Source organism: Myotis daubentonii, chromosome X (genome assembly GCF_963259705.1).
Source record: "Myotis daubentonii chromosome X, mMyoDau2.1, whole genome shotgun sequence".
Classification (NCBI taxonomy): Eukaryota; Metazoa; Chordata; class Mammalia; order Chiroptera; family Vespertilionidae; genus Myotis; species Myotis daubentonii.
In genome coordinates, this window is record NC_081861.1 from 23,713,839 (window position 1) to 23,720,050 (window position 6,212).

A 6,212-nucleotide genomic window follows, 5' to 3' on the forward strand; every position below is an offset into this window, starting at 1 on the left:
CACTGGTTCTTAATCAATGTTGGCTAAATAAAACCTTTTGCCAGAAAATCTGACACCAGCCAACACCTCTACTAAATCTAATCTTGCCTACCATTTGATTCTCCCTCTGCAATCTTCTAACTCCATTTTGCTGTCAGTGTTCTTTGATGCCCATTTCCTTTAGTAGTTTCATTAGAAGCAAAACTTTACCCAGGACATTCAGCACCTTGACAAGAAATGAGAAAGTGTTTTCCAAACTTCGATTTTTCATCATTGGAGAAAAGTTGGATTTGCTGGAGGTCTGTCTTTGCTATATGCAGAAGAGACTTTCAGATTGGAGAAATTACTATAGGATATGGAAGTAGCTTTTGTGAACACTGAAGTATACTCCCAACTTGATGATTCTATTTGCATTTGAGAGTCTGATTTGTATGTCTGTGTGCTATGCCATGTCCTACAAAGGGTGTTAGAGTTTATGCTGGGTGCGACTATAAATCTAGAACCACTAGTTACACTGGAATCACTGATAACATTTGTAAGCCACTGGTAAAATTTTGCTCTGTGAAAATGGAGAGCTTAAATGGGATCTTAAATCAGCCCAGGGAAGAAGTTCATGGGTTAATTCTTTAGTCTTAGGCATGTTACTTAGTCTCTCTGTGCCTCACCGTTGTGTCTGTAAATGTGCAAACTACTACTTAACTCTCATGGATCTTTCTAAAGATGTAAATGAAATAAAATATGTGACTTTATTTCTCCAGAGAGACAGAACCAATAGGATATGTGTGTGTGTTTAGAGCTTGTGCATATGTGTGTGCACATGTTCGTGTGTTTAATTACCAGCTTTCTCTAAGGTTCGGGTGTAGAAGTCTGCTTTAGTAAAACAAAGGGCAGTAGATATCAATAGCAGTTGTGGGACTGGTTTTCCAGAGTTGGTAGAACAAATTCAGTGAAAGACTTCCAGAAAAATTATTCCCTTTTTATATCTATACTAGAAGCCCTTTGAACAAAGATTCACGCAATAGGCCTTCCTTCCCCTGGCTGCCAGCACTGGTTTTCCTCCGGCACCCGGGACCCAGGCCTTTGGTCTGGCCACGGTGGAGAAGCCAAGCCTCGAGGCTAGGCTTCTCCCCTCTAGCTGCAGCTAGGCTTGGCTTCTCTGCTGTGGCCACAGAGGAGAAGCCAAGCCTCTTAATTCTTCAGTCTTCAGTCTTCAGTCTTCAGTCTTCACTCCGGCCAGAGCCTTCAGTCTTCACTCTGCACTTGCATATGCAAATTAACTGTCATCTTTGTTGGGTTAATTTGCATATTCATCTGGTTGGCTAGTGGGTGTAGCAGAGTGACACCAATTTGCATGTTTCTTTTTTATTAGTGTAGACTAGAGGCCTGGTGCACGAATTCATGCACCAGTGGGGTCCCTTGGCCTGGCCTGCAGGATCAGGCTGAAATCAGCTCCTTCTGACATCCCCTGAAGGAGCCCAGATTTTGAGAGGGTGCAAGCAAGGCCAATTGGAGCTGGGGAGGGACGAGGGAGGTTGGCCAGCTGGGGAGGGACTGCAGGAGGGCTCCAGGGCATGTCCAGCCCCTCTCACTCAGTCCCCAGCAGCAAGCTAACCTACTGGTCAGAGCATCTGCCCCCTGGTGGTCAGTGTACATCATAGTGACCAGTCAACTGGTCAACTATCTGCCCCCTGGTGGTCTGTGCACATCATAGCGAGCAGGTGAGTGGCCTTAGCATATCATTAGCATATTACTCTTTGATTGTTTGAATGGACAACTGGACACTTAGCATATTAGACTTTTATTATATAGGATGGGAAAGGATGGCAGAAACCTAAAACTTTTGCATTAGGAGAATACCTACTTCCTTACTGCCTATAGCACCAGCTGCTTTAAACAGAAGGAAATAAATAAATATATGCTCTTTTATTTTCTAAATACTTGGAAGGCAGTATGCTAGCACTTTCCATGGATTGGTCATTTAATCACCATGACCCTAAAAGGTAGGTTGTGAAATTGTTCCCATTTTATAGATGAAATTCTTAAAAACATTTTTACAGATGTTCATGGAAACTGGTAACTTGCTCAAAGTCACAAACAACTAGTAAATGGTAGAACTACATGTGAACTCAGATCTGTCTAACTCCATAGTCTCCCCCTATGAAAGTCTGCCTGTATTCTATTCCTGCCATTTCAGACTTGGTTGCCCTGCTCTGTACTCCCACAATACCCCTGTGGCTCTTTCAACTGTACTTATTGCATGGCAGGGTAATTTTCCATGTATATCTCTATCTTACACTACTATGAACCCCTTGAGGGCAAAGACACTGTTCTGTTCACCAATGAATCTCCATAATTCTTTACAGGTGCCTATTGAATAAATGAATGGGTCCAGGCAGATTATAAGCTACAGTCAGATATTTCCAACCTGAAAGATTCTGTGGTTATGTTAGGACTTCTGCACTATAGCTGTATATAGTTCTATAGTTAACGGCAGTTGGAATACGGAGTCTGAGCTTATAGCTCTGGAAGGGCAGGTGCTTGAGAAAGCATGTGCTGGGCAGGTGGCTATAACAGGCTCAGGCTGTCTCCTCTCAGTTGTCAGAGAAGTAAACCCTACAGTCTTCAAAAGTCAGACTGCCACTTCTGAGACCCGTTTTCTCGACCACGTCCAACACCTGAGCTGACATTCTCCCCCTTCTCATATGCTTCAGTCTCTGGCAGGGAGCCTACAAAATGCCTTGAGCTCAATTTTGGGGCTTCAGTGAAGACAGGTCTGCCATCACACAAATGCTGCTGTAACTCTGAATGGAAGGTGGAAATGATCACTTTATATTCTGAGTGCTAGCTAACCAAATTCAACTACACCATTTACACCACTAGATCCCTGGTTCTCAAACTTATTGTACTTCAGAATTATTGAGGGGAGGGGATAATATAGATCCCAGTGCCCCACCTTCATAAATTCTGATTTAGCAGGTTCTGGTGGGGTGCACGAATCTAGCTTATTAACAAACTGGTTCCTAGGTCATTCTTGAACCAGAATGATGAATTGGAAGAGTTCTTAATGACCACCTCAGCAAAACTACTATTTTACAGATGAAGTAATGAGGTCCAGTGAGGAAAGCTTGTTTGAGGTCACACAATGATACCAGAGCTTGAACTAGAACCAAGGTTTCAAATCTCACACCCCTTATACTTTTCCCTGAGGAAAAGGAGACAGGTTAAGCCATGACTCTGTATTCTTCTGTATTTTTCTAAGTGAAGCCTGGTGTAGCCTGCAGTGGTTCTAAATTGACATATTGGCAATTCAAAATGTGGGACTATCTAATTTACTGCAGATCCCTGAGTATTAATGCTGGTAACATCCTTACTGTGAATTAATATGACTATCCATGAACTCTTGGTGGTGGTAGGAAGAAAATGCTGCCTCCAATTAAGAATCACTAGCAGGAAAAGGAGCTTTAGTTGATTATTCATCCAAGGAAGTCTGATTTTGAGTTTTCATTTTGCCATTAATTTACTGTGACCAGAAGGCATATCCCTGACCCAACTTCTGAGGTTCCACACTCCTATTTCTTCAACTACACCAGCAATTTTCAACCTTTTATATCTCCCGGGACACATAAACTAATAACTAAAATTCTGTGGCACACCAAAACTTATTTTTTGCTGATGTGACAAAATGTAGGTATAATTTTGATTTGTTCACACTGGACAGCTATTATGTCTTATTGGCTGTTGCCATTTTTTATTTAACAGTATAAGAGAAAAGAGGTCAGTACCCCTGACTAAACTGTCAGGCATTGCATGTTTTAAAAATTATTGTGGCATATGGGTGTGCTTCTTGTGGCACATCAGTTGAAAATTGCTAAACTACACAAATTGTGGGGGGAGGGTCAATAAGATCTCTTGGGGCCTGCCCAGATAACTTCCTCAATCTGACAAAAGAAATTGCCTTGTGGCTCATGAGGCACTGGTGGAGGCACAGAGTGTGAATATTCAGGTTCTTTCACTTGTACTGCTGCAGTCAGTACAGGTCATAAATAATACTGTCAGGAAATGAATCCTTTTCCAAAGGAGACCAACAAGGGGTGATTTCAGGGCCTTAAGACCAACATTTGGAGCCACTCATCAGTCACTTTAAAGTTTCCCAAACCACACAGTTGGCTTCACACCTTCCACCCTTTGTCTTTAAGAGAACATGACTTGGTTGTGTTCATCCTGTCAGCTCTGGGTTGGCAGTGAGAGAGAGAGATTCAGTGTTCAGAAATGTTGTGGACTCCCATCACAATTCTAGCTGGAAAGATTAGTTCCTACAATCCCCAGCCAACGCAGAGGTTTTAGCTACCTCTGCTTCTTTCTTTATGAAATTGGGAAGGCTATACTTGTTGTTTGAGCAGCAGCCCTAATTCACCAGTGCATTATGGAGACACTCCATTTTATTCAGGAGGAGGGAAAACAGCCCTCAGGGAGAATATGCATGCATGTGTGTGGGGGAATAGGGAAGCTCCATGTCTTTCAACTAACTCTCAATATGGGAACCTGTGATTACCTATATCCCTGTCTGCAGCCACATTCTGTGTTAGCAGAGGCCCCCAAACCAGCACTCATTGGCTAACTAAGGGCAATTAGTGTTCTCTCAAAAGAACATAGAGCTCTTCTTAGAATTGCAATTTGGATCCTTTGGCTAGCTCCACTGGGAGAAAAGCAACAGATTAATTTCTAGGATAAGAACATGATTAATGAAAATAATAAGCTGTTTTAATTATCTTTCATCTACCAGCTATTGCCTTTTTAAAGAGTTTTGCAGCAAAGTTTTTGACCAGGGTAGTTATTTACTCTTAGTTTATTTCATAGTAGTTACATCATAGTGGTTTTATTCCCAGTTCATTTTCCTAGAACAGCAGACCTGAAAGGAACAGAGCTCATTACGCCCAACTTCCTTACTTTATAGTTAGGGAAACTGAGATTTATTAGAAGGATGAGCCTTGATAAGGGTTGCATAGCTAATTAACAACAGAGATAAAACTAGAATAGAGGTCTTCTGACTCTAATGCCCCTTCTACACTTGACTCCCTCCTGAAAGTTGCCTTTAACAAAATTCCCCATTTGAATTCTGTTTCTAAGTCTTCTAGACCAAAACTTGCCAACAAAACTCCCCAGCCCCATACACAAATACTTATCAAGTATTATGCTGTGGCCAAACAATTTCAACTAACAAATTCCCACACTTCCATCCTGAAGGCAACCATTGATAAGAAATTCCAGACAGAAGAATTTTTATATTTTCTCTGGTAATGTGCTGATTTTTCATATTGCTACATGATATAATGTTTGGGATGTGGTGCCATTCTGCCTGAACTTAATTGCCATAACGGTGCTAAAAAGGAACCTCTAAGAGAGCGACAATCTCAAAATTTCAAGGAGTTGCAGATGAAGTAGGCTTCTGTAGATGAAAGACAAATCCTATACCCACATCTATGAGCTGAGATACAGAATTGATATTAGGTGAAATATTCCCCAAGTACATTTTCTCTTTTATCCCTTTTGAAACCTCAGGACATTTCTCAAGCATTGGAATTCCTGAAGATAGAGGGACTAGACACTACTATGCACACATACCTGGTTTAACTCTCACCATATCATACTACAGACGATTCTCAGTTTCTACTCCCCCTTCAAAAAGACTCGTATTCTTTTGTTCTCAGGATATGACACATAAACAGACATCCTGTGGCAGAAATGAGGCAAGAAACATAAAGATTGGCAGTCAGCTCCTTTGGCCACTTCTGGAGTTTCACAGTAAGTCATGCCTTGCCAGGCTCCCAATCCTTATTCAGGAGTCTCTGTTCTTGGCTCAAACTCCTAAGTTCCTCCATCAGTGAATGGCATCACCATCCACTTAGTTGCCCAAGTCAGAGGGCTAAAGTTAATTCTTGTTTTTTTTTCCTCATTGTCCTTATCTCCAATCCATCGCCATATGTAGTCTAGTCTTCTTTCTTAATATTTATTTGATTCCTCCACTTCACTCTTTCTCTGAGCTACCATCACCACTTTACAACAACCTCTTATAACAGGTTATGTACTAAGCTAGGGATACATCAGTGAATGAAAGGGACTATGACACAGTCCTCACTGAGTTTGGGTATATATTCTAATTGGCCGTTTATTCCTTTGCCTCCTTCAATGGACCATGAGCTCACTGAGAGAATGGGTCAAGTCTAATTCACCTC